This window comes from Hyperolius riggenbachi, chromosome 1, assembly GCF_040937935.1.
Source record: "Hyperolius riggenbachi isolate aHypRig1 chromosome 1, aHypRig1.pri, whole genome shotgun sequence".
NCBI classification, from domain to species: domain Eukaryota; kingdom Metazoa; phylum Chordata; class Amphibia; order Anura; family Hyperoliidae; genus Hyperolius; species Hyperolius riggenbachi.
This window is the reverse complement of record NC_090646.1, coordinates 519,326,619-519,341,410: the sequence shown is the minus strand read 5'-3', so window position 1 is coordinate 519,341,410 and position 14,792 is coordinate 519,326,619. Positions and strand designations below refer to the sequence as shown.

Sequence of the window (14,792 nt, the reverse complement as noted above, 5' to 3'; positions counted from 1 at the left end):
GGTTCGCTGGGAGACGAGAATCTCACTTTGGTTTTCTACTATGCTCCCAATACCTTCCAGGAACGATTCCTTTCTCACCTAGTGCAAGTGATAAATCAGCATAGTGTAGGCACCCTCATACTCTGTGGGGACACCAACGCAGTATTAGACAAAGCTCTGGATAGATCAAAACCAACTAGTCAACCTACCCTACCTAAACCTATCGGAGCATCATGTCCCTCAGCCATTAACGTCCTATTTCGCTCACAAAACCTCTTTGACGCCTGGAGAGAGTTTCTCCCCACAGCCAAAGATTTTACATTCTATTCCAACCCCCACAACAGTTTTTGCAGAATAGATCACCTCTTTCTTCAATCAGCAACTTCTTTCCAATATAACCAGGGCCAAAATACTTACAGTCACTTGGTCAGACCACAGTCCCCTCCTCATACAACTATCATCGCTGATCCCCAGGAAGTCCACCTATAGGTGGCGTATGAATGACTCGCTGCTCTCAGACCCGGAATCCCTTGATAGAATCAGAGTCTACCTGGAAGAACATATGGAGGAGAACGGCGAGTCAGTCACATCTCCTATCACCCTCTGGGAGGCCCTCAAAGTGACAGTGAGACGAATTATAGGCTTAGCCTCATACAAGAAGAAGCAAAGACAGAAAGAGGTACTTGAACAAACTGCCAAGTTAGAAAAGGCTGAGGCAAACTGGAAGAATATCCCCTCTACTTTTTTAAAGAGAGATAGAGACCTTTTTACGTACCCAACTGGATCTTAGACTCACTGACAATGTGGAAAAGCAACTACGTTGGCAGAAAAAAACGATACTATACTGTAGATGGGCTAATAAATCTAGTACCCTATTAGCCAACAAACTAAAACAGACTACATAAACCCCCCACATTGTCAGTCCGTCTACCCTCAGGTCAAACAACCCTAGATCCCCAAAAAATAACGCAAGGTTTTCAAAGCTTCCTAAGCAAACTTTATTCACCTCCAAATTCACCTCCTACAGATGAAATCAGATATTTTTTAGACTCCATAGTTCTCCCTCAAATTCCCACAGACTACATAGACCAATTAAATGGTGATATAACAGCTGAGGAAGTTACCCTGGCAATTAAATCTCTCAAGACATCCAAACTCCAGGTGCAGACGGATTCTCAGGTCTTTTTTACAAAAAATTTGCAACAGCTTTAAGCCCTCTCCTAGTCCCACTTTTTAATGCCTATAAAACAGGTCTAACTCGGCATCCCAGTTCACTGCAAGCTGATATAGTTATGATCCCAAAGACTGATCAGGAGCCTCTAGGACCTCACCAGTTTAGACCCATATCTCTACTTAACATAGACCATAAGCTGCTAGGGAAAATCCTGGCCACTCGAATCAACAGATTTCTTGCTGATATAATATATAGGGACCGATCAGGCTTTGTACCTGGACGTCAAGCTTCTGACGCTACTTTGCGAGCAATCCAGGTCTTTGAATTACTAAAATCACGAAAGATCCCAGGCTTATGTCTCACACTTGACATCTATAAGGCTTTTGATCAAGTCTCTTGGGACTATCTATATACAGTACTAGATAAATGGGGACTGGGAGGGTCCTTCACCACCTGGATCAAAACACTGTACTCCAATCCAACAGCCAGTATTTATTATGCAGGCTCCTCGTCCCCCTCATTCCAAATATGCAGAGGTACCCGACAGGGATGCCCCTTATCGCCCATTCTCTTTATTTTAGCCATAGAGCCCCTGGCAGCAGCCATCCGACAACATGCAGATATAAAGGGGGTAGAATTGGCAGGAGTCCAGCATAAGCTGAATCTCTTTGCAGATGATCTGCTTCCCTTTATCACGCAACCCCGATCCACTATTCCAGCACTAATGTCACTTTTATCTAAATTCTGTTCAATCTCAGGGCTCCAGATCAATGGTAGTAAGTCTAAAATACTTAATGTCACCTTATCGCCAGAAACTTGCCAATCTTTAAAATCGCAATATCATTTTCAATCTGCAGATCCTATCATGGAGTACTAAGGAACTAACCTCACCTCTTCATATGACACGTTATTTCGGTACAATTACTATCCATTGGCCAAACTGATCACACACTCTCTAACTCAGTGGTCCTCTTATGGGTTATCCTGGTTGGGACGGATAAACGCCATTAAAATGACGCTCCTCCCTAAACTTTTGTACTGTTTCCGATTGTTGCCTGTCCGAATCCCCCCTCACTTCCTTAGAATGTTACAGAACAGGTTAAATAGATTCATTTGGAATAACGCTTCTCCGAGGGTTTGTAAGAATACACTATATGTACACAAAAGGGAGGGGGGACTGGGTGTCCCTAACCTCTCCAATTACTATAAAGCAGCCCAACTAAATCATCTCCTGGATTTGTACAAGGGTTCCAGTATGCCAGCTTGGACCCTATTTGACATACCTGTGGCAGCCCCCCAATCAGTTCAAACCCCCATATGGCTTCCAAAACAATCTCGACCCACAGGCCTGAGTGTAGTAATGCGCCACTGTCTCTCAATATGGGAATTAGTTCGTTATTCCCAGAAATTAATGTCTCCAACTCTACCACTTTTGTCAATCATTGATAACCCTCTGTTCCTTCCAGCTTATGAAAGCTCTAGAAGCTTCAGATGGTGGAGAGACCAGGGTTTGGAGCAGATCAAGTCACTCACTAATAGTACTGGGCTACTGTCCTGGGAAGAATTAAGAGATACATACCAAATCCCTCCCCAAGAAAAATTTTGTTACTTCCAGCTAAAGCATTGGTTGAAATCTCTTTTCCCACCACAGACTCAATTTCCAATTGTCCTTACTAGATTTGAGAGATATTGTGCTCTAGAACCATTCTCTAAAGGGGTTATCTCTGACCTGTATGCACTGCTGAATGACCCACCAAGGTCCTTTCAACATCAGTATGTCAAAAAGTGGGAGTCAGATCTTAAAGAGACTCCGTAACAAAAATTGCATCCTGTTTTTTATCATCCTACAAGTTCCAAAAGCTATTCTAATGTGTTCTGGCTTACTGCAGCACTTTGTACTATCACAGTCTCTGTAATAAATCAATGTATCTTTCCCTTGTCAGACTTGTCAGCCTGTGTCTGGAAGAATCAATGTACAGAGGCGCCAGTAGGATAAAAGATACTAAAAGGTTTAAAACATCTAGGTGGCGGTGGTGGACCGACCGACCCAAAACAGACACGATGCTGTCAATTAAAGTCAACGAAAATTTATTCACATACTCCAACAAACACTGCGACGCGTTTCACGGGCATAGAACCCGCTTCTTCAGGCATTAAACAATAGGAGTATCTCACTAAAAAATGACAGAGACATAAACCATATCAGGGAACTGTAAACAACATGTTGTACACTTGTAAATGCAGATTTAGATATGTATCAGGGGGAGAAGGTAATGAAAGGGGTAATTGAGTGCATCGTTAATTGTACTGTGTATGGGAGGTGAGAGGGGGAGTACTGTTAGTCAGAACATTGTGGGAAGAAATTACTGGGCAGGGGGAGACAGGAGGAGGCAACACAAATATATCACCAGGTATTATGATATGTGGTAGTGGGGAATGGGGAACAGAGAGGTGTATGATTATGAGCAATAGTACAGTATTCATAGACTAGATAAAACGTAAAAGGAGTAAATTGCTTACCAGCTCTAGGTCCTGATAGGGTTTGGCACCTCTGTGCTCAAAAACCCCGCTCTGGACCTTTAAATAGATCAGTGTCGGTGCAGGAACGATTGGGAAAGCGTGGCTGGAGGGCGTGGACCTGGATGGTAGCCAGGGTAGGGGGCCAATGAGGTGAGCGAGGGGGTGTGGACAAGGGAGCCAGTCCTGTGGAGCGTAATGGGGAAGGGGGCGTGTTTTCGCGGAGGCAGAGCGGTGTGACGATTGAGTCTCACCGCTTGCCTGAAGTACGCATGTGTGAGTGGCTGAATATGCCACGTGTACAGAAAGGCTCTGGGGAGTTGTGGGTATGGAGGGCGCCTGCGCATGAGGCAGGGACCGCCATATTTGTTGGGGGAACAGAGGGCAATGTAAGGGAGGGGAGGCCCGTGGATGAGGGAATGACTGATTGTCAAACCATGTCATTAGATAGGCAAGCGATGTTTAGAGCTTTGAGGGCACGCATTCAAACACAGAATCTTCCTGTATTTTCAAACGAACGTGGGTTTGTTTAACAGATTAGTAATAGTGATGAGACGCTGCCATCACCCAAAAACTCCATTTTTCTATTATTTACCCAAAATTCATAAGAGCATTCTCAAACCACCTGGTAGACCTATTATTTCAGGTATTGATTCAGCAACAAGCAATCTGTCCCGATTCATTGATACACACCTCCAACCCCATGTCCAGGCCTTACCATCCTTCCTGAAAGACTCACAACACCTCATCCAATTTCTACATTCCACACCATGGCAGGACGACTACATCTGGCTCACCTGCGATGTCACCTCCCTGTATACAAATATTCCACACCACTTTGGCCTTACAGCCTTACAACATTACCTCAAATCCAACACAGCCATGCCATTTCTACAACAATCCTTCTTAGTACAATGCACCGAATTCATCCTTAATAACAATTTCTTCACATTTCAAGATTCGACCTACCACCAAGTCAGCGGAGTTTCCATGGGAAGCTCGTTCTCCCCTTCTTATGCTAACCTGGCCATGGGGCTCCTAGAACACATCAAACTATATTCAGATAACCCCTTCTCTAGCAATATTATCTTTTACAAAAGATACATAGATGATCTGATCTTTATATGGAAAGGCTCCCCCACTACTATTCCCTCCTTTCTAAATTACCTCAACAGTAACCCAGCAGGCCTGCAATTCACTTCTCATCATGACCCTACTTCTATCGAATTTTTGGACCTTGTCCTATACACAGACCAACACCTTATCAAAACCAAAACCTTTTTTAAACCCGTTGACGCCAACAATTACATACATTACCACAGTTTCCACCACCGCCCTTGGACTAAGAACATCCCTTACAGTCAATACAAGAGAATACACCGCAATTGTACAGACATACAACAATACAACATACAATCAAAAGTTTTGACAACTAAATTCACAGACCGGAAATACCCCAAAAAACTCCTACAGGATGCGTACCATAAAGCCAAAATCCCGACACCATCCACACGATATCCCGAGACTATTACAGACAACACACCCCGATTCATTACCACATACAGCCACCAACACCAGTCCATCCGCAACATTCTCAACAACAGATGGGAGATCCTTCTTCAGGACCCCCACCTACGACCCACCTTACCCACAAAACCAGAGATTACATATAGACGCGCCCCGAACCTTCGCAGCCTTCTGGCTCCCAGCAGGCTGCGACAGCCACCTATAGATAACATAAATCCCCAAACCATCCCAACCCCAGGAAGTGCCCCATGCCTTCATCAGAGATGTCTAGCATGCCAATTCGTCCTCAACACATCCACATTCTCCTCCACAGTCACCAATACAACATTCAACATCAAAAGTACAATAAACTGCGGATCCAAATACGTCATTTATGTCATTTCATGTCCATGTCAGCTACAGTATGTGGGCAGAACCACCCAATTGGCCAGAAGTAGAGTGGGACAACATAAAAGGAACATAAAAAACAAATACCCCCTACACAGCGTTTCACGCCACTTCTCCACACACCACAATAGCGACCCTGCACTTTTCCGTATCACTTTTATCGAATCAATTCCATACCACCACTCCAATTCCTTTGACTCCCTCAAAAAACGAGAAATGTACTGGATACAACTACTGAAAACACTAACTCCAGATGGCCTCAACGAGGTACTGGAGAAAATTTATTAGGTTCACTCCTCAAGTACAACTGATTTCTCTTTTTAATCTGGCGCTCTCCTTTTAGTAATTTTTTACGTTTATATGTGTTGAATTTTTATCTATTGCATCCATGTTTGTGTTATCATTTTTTAAGTTTTTTTACTTCTTTATTATCTCACTTTACCTCTTTTTATAAGTGTGTATGTGTGTGTGTGTATATATATGTGTGTGTGTATATGTGTATGTGTATGTATGTGTGTGTATGTATGTGTATATGTGTATGTATATGTATGTGTGTATGTATGTATATATATATGTATATATATATATATATATATATATATATGTGTATGTGTGTGTATATATATGTCTTACTATTATTGTGTTATATAGGAATATTCTCATATGAAAGGAATTCATATGTACCAACAATATACGAAAATGTGTCAATACGTATACACTTGAATGTATATTACCCCCATACGATATATTTTGATCACTTCTTCTGTGTGTATATATATATATATAGATGTATGTTGGGGCGGTGCGGAGTAACGGGGAGGAGTCCCTCAACGGATTTATCCTTGGAGCTTTGCATAGTTTTAATGTTTACCCCTTTGGATCCTTCTCCTTTCATGATTGCAACTCGAATCATGATGGAAGTTATGATCTGTTTATTTATACCAATCCTAGCACCAGGACACATACAAACATCACTATCAGCATTAGATACGTTTTCAATTCCTTTCTGGAACAGCTCATCCCTTGCAAACCTTCTCTATAACTTTAATACGATATATACCTAAAATGGCCACTAGATGGCAGCGTCTCATCACTATTACTAATCTGTTAAACAAACCCACGTTCGTTTGAAAATACAGGAAGATTCTGTGTTTGAATGCGTGCCCTCAAAGCTCTAAACATCGCTTGCCTATCTAATGACATGGTTTGACAATCAGTCATTCCCTCATCCACGGGCCTCCCCTCCCTTACATTGCCCTCTGTTCCCCCAACAAATATGGCGGTCCCTGCCTCATGCGCAGGCGCCCTCCATACCCACAACTCCCCAGAGCCTTTCTGTACACGTGGCATATTCAGCCACTCACACATGCGTACTTCAGGCAAGCGGTGAGACTCAATCGTCACACCGCTCTGCCTCCGCGAAAACACGCCCCCTTCCCCATTACGCTCCACAGGACTGGCTCCCTTGTCCACACCCCCTCGCTCACCTCATTGGCCCCCTACCCTGGCTACCATCCAGGTCCACGCCCTCCAGCCACGCTTTCCCAATCGTTCCTGCACCGACACTGATCTATTTAAAGGTCCAGAGCGGGGTTTTTGAGCACAGAGGTGCCAAACCCTATCAGGACCTAGAGCTGGTAAGCAATTTACTCCTTTTACGTTTTATCTAGTCTATGAATACTGTACTATTGCTCATAATCATACACCTCTCTGTTCCCCATTCCCCACTACCACATATCATAATACCTGGTGATATATTTGTGTTGCCTCCTCCTGTCTCCCCCTGCCCAGTAATTTCTTCCCACAATGTTCTGACTAACAGTACTCCCCCTCTCACCTCCCATACACAGTACAATTAACGATGCACTCAATTACCCCTTTCATTACCTTCTCCCCCTGATACATATCTAAATCTGCATTTACAAGTGTACAACATGTTGTTTACAGTTCCCTGATATGGTTTATGTCTCTGTCATTTTTTAGTGAGATACTCCTATTGTTTAATGCCTGAAGAAGCGGGTTCTATGCCCGTGAAACGCGTCGCAGTGTTTGTTGGAGTATGTGAATAAATTTTCGTTGACTTTAATTGACAGCATCGTGTCTGTTTTGGGTCGGTCGGTCCACCACCGCCACCTAGATGTTTTAAACCTTTTAGTATCTTTTATCCTACTGGCGCCTCTGTACATTGATTCATCCAGTGAACCACCCTTGGTGGAAGGGTGTTGTACCCTCCTTTTCTTCTATCACAGAGAGCGACATCTTAATCCTGAGTGGGGACAGGTTTATACTCCCCACCTGCCTATACAGTGGTTGCCTCAGCGGTAACCCTTGTTTGTAAGTATAATACTTACCTTTCATTTCTTCCATTCGGGCTAATACCTACTACACTATATTGGGCTCTCGGTTTGTCTGCTTATGTGTCTGGAAGGCTGCCAAGTTCTTCAGTGTTGTGGTTCTGCTATGCACTCCCCCCTCAGGGGGGAAAGAAACACACAAATGATCTCTTGAGATTCAAAAGGAAGGCTGTATACAGCCTGCTTGTGTATGGATGTATTTTCTATGTGTGGACATACTGTACATCAACCTACTTCCTGTTTTGGTGGCCATTTTGTTTGTTTATAAACAAACTTTTAAAAACTGTTTTTAACCACTTTTAATGCGGCGGGGAGCGGCAAAATTGTGACAGAGGGGAATAGGAGATGTCCCCTAACGCACTGGTATGTTTACTTTTGTGCGATTTTAACAATACAGATTCTCTTTAAAGGGACCAAGACGAGAGAAGAATGGGAAACGATCTGGGCCACCACATCCAAATTATCTTTAAATTTAGTCTTAGTAGAATCCTCCTATAAGGTAATGTTAAGATGGTACTGGGTCCCGGCTAGACTTCGCCATATTTCTGAAATGAACTCAGGCTACTGTTTCCGGGGCTGCCAAACAAAAGGGGACATACTACATACTTTCTGGACATGTCCAATGATATCTAGATTCTGGTCTCGCATATATAGGATGTTACAAACTCTGTTTGATAAGCGTATAGCTAGAGACCCATGGTCTGCTCTCCTACGCTGTAAGATTGAATCTCTTACGAAACATAAAAATATCCTGGCTCATTTTATATTTGTGGAGGCCTCACAAACAATAGCTAAAGCTTGGAAAACTCAATTTGTCTCTTTTGAAGAGCTGAAAGGCAGAGTGTCATCTTACATGGTTCAGGAACAGATGGCCGGGGTCTTAGAAGATAGAGTTGCTAGATATCATAAAACATGGGATGCATGGAACCACTATATCAACTCGGTCCCTTCCTAACGTATAATTGGGATCTTTTCTTAGTGCTGTAAACCCTCCTGCAGACTGGAGCAAGAGCCTCAAACCTCCCCCCCCCCCCCCCCCCCCCTTTCTCTTGATGTTTTCCCCACTTTCAACCTTTATCCTTCCTACTTTCCTTCTTATACATATTTAGTGTGTTTTTGTGTCAGGGCTCCGGCCCATTCTCAAGGACACAGCCAGGATGGTATCTGGAGAAGCAAAAACGTGGCTGAAGACGGACACTTTAGGAATATTACAGTAAATTAGCTGATCTATGTTATAACCTGACACAATTGTAGTGATATGCAAGCCTTCCTTGCACAACCTTAATACTATGTAAAATTCTCAATAAAAATTTTGAAACAAAAAAACATGTCTTTGCCCTTACCGTCCATACCTCTAAAAGCTGCAAGCAAGCTTTCTTTAAGCAAAATAGCTGTTAGTTGTTTGGAGCTGTCACCCACCTGCCTGGGCATTCTACAATATACATATAGCTTCCAGTTTGCTGCAACCACATTTATGGAATAAAGTATACAGCACAGAATGGTGCTCTCCACTTCTTTCTTTTTTGTACTGCAGATGACAGCATACTGCCCTTCAATACAGAAGGACACACCAGTGCAGCGGCCACATTCAGGTATTGTCCTCTTGTTACATTTTAATAAGCAATATGGCACGCAACTTAACGTGGAATGAAACCCAGCATTTCTGGATAGTGTACTGGTAAAGGGCTCTGCCTTTGACATGGGAGACCAGGGTTCGAATCCTGGCTAGGTCAAGTACCTATTCAGTAAGGAGTTCAAGGCAATACTCCCTAACACTGCAGGGTGGCCTCTTGAGCGCGTCCCAGTGGCTGCAGCTCTTGAGCGCTTTGAGTCCGACAGGAGAAAAGCGCTATACAAATGTTCGGATTATTATTATTATTATTATTATTATTATTTACAGCATATTTATATTTACCTGCATTTTATTTTTACTAGAACATCATTCAAAGGGTTACACACAGGACTTAGAAGTTCCCTGCCAGCAAAGCTGGACACATAGTGCAGATAATGTTATCTTGTATCTAATTGTATCAAGTGAGGAATGTAGATAAACACTTCTCTGACACTGCAGGCTCTGCTGAACAAAGTCAGACAATCAGAAAGCATTTCTGCTTATGTTAGAAGATGAATAAAGCAGTTATAAATAAAATGCAAAGTCAGCTCTCACAGAAAAAAATAAGTGTACTTTGGGAACATATAAATTTCAAAATGAATAATAATACTAATACACAAAAGCAAATATTCATAGAGGTTCTCAGCTTTGAGGTTACTAGCAGATGCTTCTCCTATCTGTATTGCCTGAGGAAGCAGGTTTAACCTGCGAAACGCGTTGCACTTTATTTTGGAGTACCCAATAAATGTTTTTTGACTGAAAATCTACAGTCGTGTGTTCTGCTTGGAGGAGGTAAGTCCACCACTGCCTCCTGTATTACCAAATTGGTTTTTAAGCTCATTCAGTCCCTTTTATCCTTTTGGCGCCTCCGTTATCTTATTGCTACAAAAGCAAATATGATAACCGTATGGCATAAAAAATGTAGGAAAACATGTTTGTATTGAATATTACGTCAGGGTTTTATACCGCTTTAAGGTGCCTATACATCTAGCGATGCATGGGCAGATGTGACCAAGAGATGGACCTCTCTCTCATCAAATCTGGTCAAAAAGAGATCTGTTGGCTGCCCATAGACTACAGGCTTATTTTCAATCGATCTCAGCATGAAATCTCTTGTGAATTGGCTTTATGACGCAGCACATGCTGCCACCCCTTTAATGTAAATGTGCCCCCTGCCAGTGCATTTATACTTGACCTATCCGCTGTGGTGCCCATTCATCGTCTACTTCCGCATTTGTGCCCCACTTGCTGCTGGTGTATAGTATTTAGTGCATGTGACATCATACACACACCACGTACTATACACTGGTAGCGAGTGGAGCATGGATGCGGAAGCAGAAGATGGATAAGCAACGTGGCAGGCGACAGGCAGCCTATTGGGCCCATCAAAGTGCGGGGATAATGTCCTTTAAAGTGACTGGACCCGCAGGGGCTCAGGGCGGGACGAGTAGAGCTCTGGTCATTGCCAATTAGCAGGCATAAGTTTGTAGCGCTCACTACGCTCCTGATAAGGCGTGTTAACTCTGATAAGGCATGCTATTTGTCTTAGTGAATTAAGCCCCTTGTACAGTATTTTATGTGCAGTGCTACAGAAGATGATCACACTATATCAATCAGTAATTAGAAGAAAGAATGTATACGTTTATGACTGATGCAAGAGCAGTTTTCTAGCAGCAAACGCTCTATATTGCAAATGAGCACAAGATTTGCTTTATGTAATTATGGGTCAGGTAGTACACCTCAGTAGCTGTCCATTTGTGATAAAAGAGGATTACTTAGGAATTCTGATGTTCTCTATTCTTCTCCAGCTCAGGAGAACATGGGTAAGTGTTTAATTGCACAAAGAGTTTTAATGTACATATACAAAAGGTACTCCAATGTAACCTGTAAGACCAATGATCATAACCTGATAAAGAAAAGCATGGTTTGACAAATGGCTCTGAGACAGATTATTGTGTAGGTTTTCAATGATACCATGAAATATACAGCTAGATCCCGACTTACGAACGCCCGACTTACAAATGACCAGTCGATACGAACGGCATAGATTCTGTGTTTCTATGGGAACAAGTCAAAGAAAAACAATTTCACATTGGACTTTGAGACTAGTTTTTGAGAAAATCGATTTTAAAATATTCAAAGAAAAAATGGCTTTTAAACTTGTATAAGCAGGTACAGCGGGCAGAGGTGACACAGTGCGGGACACTGGAGGCACAGGGGGGCCCAGAGGAGGTACAGGGGATAGAGATGGTACAGTGTTCCAACTTAAGAACAGATTCAGGTTAAGAACGAACCTACAGACCCTATCTCGTTCGTTAACCGGGGACTACCTGTATACACTAAATCGCTGGAAAATTGCCATGCAAAGCCATCGCTCTTCAATTTTATTCAGATTTACGACAGTTATGCAGTCTGCTTTGCACAATTAGCAAGTAGGCAAGTAGATTAAAGGAATATACTCCCAAGTGAGTTTCATTCCAAAAGAAGATCTGTCTTAGTGCTTTATGTTCATTTTAAGGAACATTTGCATTTTGCTAATATACTATAGACTTTTATTTTAATACATACAGCATAGATATGGATGGCCTATATGGTGATAGGTTTTCACAACGAGGTATAGCTCTTTTCTCAGCAGACACCACACTCTTCTGGTTGACCTGCAGAACAACATGGGCACTTATTCTTAAGTACTGTGTCTCCATGGCAAGCAATGATAAAATATAGAGCAGCTAAAATTAGAAAAACTATATTCAAGTCCACAAGGGATTTCAATAATTATAAAATTAATCCAGCTTCAGTGAACCAATGGAAACTTGCCCGATCTCAACTCCTTGCTCTAAATTTCCGTCCCTCAGCCAATTTTAATATTACTTTGTTTAATTAAACAGTTTTGCCAGACTGGATTTCAGAGATTACGAATGGTGCAAATAGCATGTAGTAAGACGTTCAAAAGATAAGAGTAGAGATATTGTTGTCCATTATGGAAGACTGTATCACTGGGCTCCCACTAAAAAACTCACTGTAACCATCAGTATTTCAGGGTTTTTTTCCCCTCTGCACTAGTTCCCCATCTACTGTAGTACCCAAATTAGCACTGTAAAGTCTGGCGTTTTATATTTACAGATGAATTTAAGTCATTTTATGGTAAATTTTGGTAAAGTGTAAAAATAAAACATATACTACGGTATCAGCACAGGCAGCAGAAGTTATAATAGGGTAGCAGGAAAATATGTCTAGAAGTCCATTTGTGTCATAAAGACACAAGTTTTTGTCTTTCCAAAGACTGTCTGTTCATCTGTGTGTGGGAGGAGCCTCAGTGTAGCCTGAGAAGTACTCTGCTTCTACCGGTCACTTTGAACCACCCCATCATAGAGAGTAGAGTTAAAGAGAGAAGAAGTGCAGTGCCAGTCACAGTATGTTGCATTCCAGAGCTGCCACAGTGTTTCCCTGCTGCTTGCTAAAGAAGTCAAACGTATCGGGTGAAGAAAAAAAAAAAGGAAGAGGAGGGTGAACAATCATAGGAAGTGTAATTCTGCCTCTTTTTCACTTTGAAATTTACAGCGGAGGTCCTCTGACCTGGCACCAGACTTGGCTTTGTCTAAAGGGGAAATTTGTTACTTTTCTTCTGCATTTTTCAGATGATCCTAGGGCATTCATCTTAATTTTTACAATCCTTTGCCATTTCTCACAGATCGTCAGTTTAAAACAAATTTGTCAGGAAAATGAAGTTAAAAGTTAGATACTTACCCAAGCATCTGCGTGGTCCAGAAGCTTTCCAGATCCTCTGACATACCCTCACTGTTGCCTGGAACTCTATTCATGTACATACAGTACCCTTCCAAGCCTTCAGTACTAGGCATGTGCGAGTATGGTCTGCACATGCCCAGTAGAGAAAAGAAGGCTTGCACAAGCAGTTTAATTCTACTGGGCATTTGCAAAATTTACTCACGCAAGCCCAGTATGAAGAAGCTTCTACTCAGATGGGAGTATGGTCAAGACAGCATATTCAACATGCCCTTGTCTATTATGTTCAGCAATGAAACGGTACACACCAGGAGGATCTGAGAAATCTAGTGGCTTCCCACTACTTATTTAGCACACTGCATGATTCTAATGTAGGCATATCCGTGTACACCCCAGCTCAGAAAATATTGCCTTATGCTGCAGCCACTACTGTGCCTGCACGTACCACTGACAAGCTTGTTGGTGGATTTTCAGGGGCTGCAGGCGCTGGATCCCAAAAGCTGAAAATGACGGGGGAAGCCTCATTAGGATCCAGAAGGTTCCCCCTCCCGAGAGAAGTACCCCATAGGGGCACTTTTTCATTACAAGTTTACTTTAATACAGAGTTCATGTATGTATACAGAATGGGGTATAGTACTGTATTAGCAAGGGCTATTTTAAAGTCTAAAGCAACCAGAAAGCACACTTATCCGGCATCAGCCAATCCCTCTTGGTGCCAGATAACTGACACTCTACTGTATAGGTCTCATTATGCCACCTCTGTGTAACATTTACAGAATGAGCTGTTCAATTGTGAAATCTCTGTATTTTCATTTATTAGTACTGCACAGGCAGTTTCTTGGCCAGTGCGACCGCCCTGGGCGCAGACCGGCAAGTAGAAGAAGGGGGGCACAGGCAGAAGGACATAACTGCTAGGGAGCTGGTGACATGCGGTGCAGCCGAATGGAAGAATTAGTGGCTGGTCACTAGTAAGTACGGTAGGCAGATCTACATCGCAATTTTTACACCCTTGTCCTGGGAGCAATTTAGCCTAGAAACTGCCCTGGTTCTGCAGTTGTATGTACTACAGATTGTCTCTTATACAGCACTATATATGTCATGATTCTGTTGCATTGGTGTGCAATGCAAGGGAATCGCAAGGAAGATTGCTCTGTCAGTATGCAAGAAACACTGAGACTGGAATTAAAGGAATAAACAAAGATTTATTGTAATCAGCATAAATGTTGCACATTAAGTTCATGCACAGAGTTATGCAACTAAACAGTTACACAGCTTACAAACAAACAATCAGCATTAAGATCATGCAGAGAATCAAACAGGACGCATAAACAAGATTAAGTTTATGCAGAGAATCTGACCATCAGAATGCATGCACAATTAGCATTAAGTTTATGCAGAGAATTACTCTATCAGGATGCATAAACAATTAGTATTAAGTTTATGCAGAGAATCATGCAGACGTCAGGCAAGTAATATAAGCAATGGTGCAACTGGAAAC

The 14,792-nt window shown here is 42.3% G+C and overlaps 1 protein-coding gene and 1 long non-coding RNA gene across 6 annotated transcripts in view; both read right to left on the bottom strand.

Moving 5' to 3' along the window:
* The window catches only part of IFT81 (intraflagellar transport 81), a 191,389-nt gene that overhangs the window by 144,528 nt on the left and 32,069 nt on the right, over positions 1-14,792 (bottom strand). The gene's annotated exons all lie outside the window — the stretch shown is intronic.
* On the bottom strand, positions 3,225-3,758 carry LOC137556278 (uncharacterized). The gene is made up of 2 exons (XR_011028939.1): positions 3,674-3,758; positions 3,225-3,327 (listed from the first exon to the last, which is right to left on the bottom strand). It is a non-coding gene; the product is annotated as an uncharacterized lncRNA (long non-coding RNA).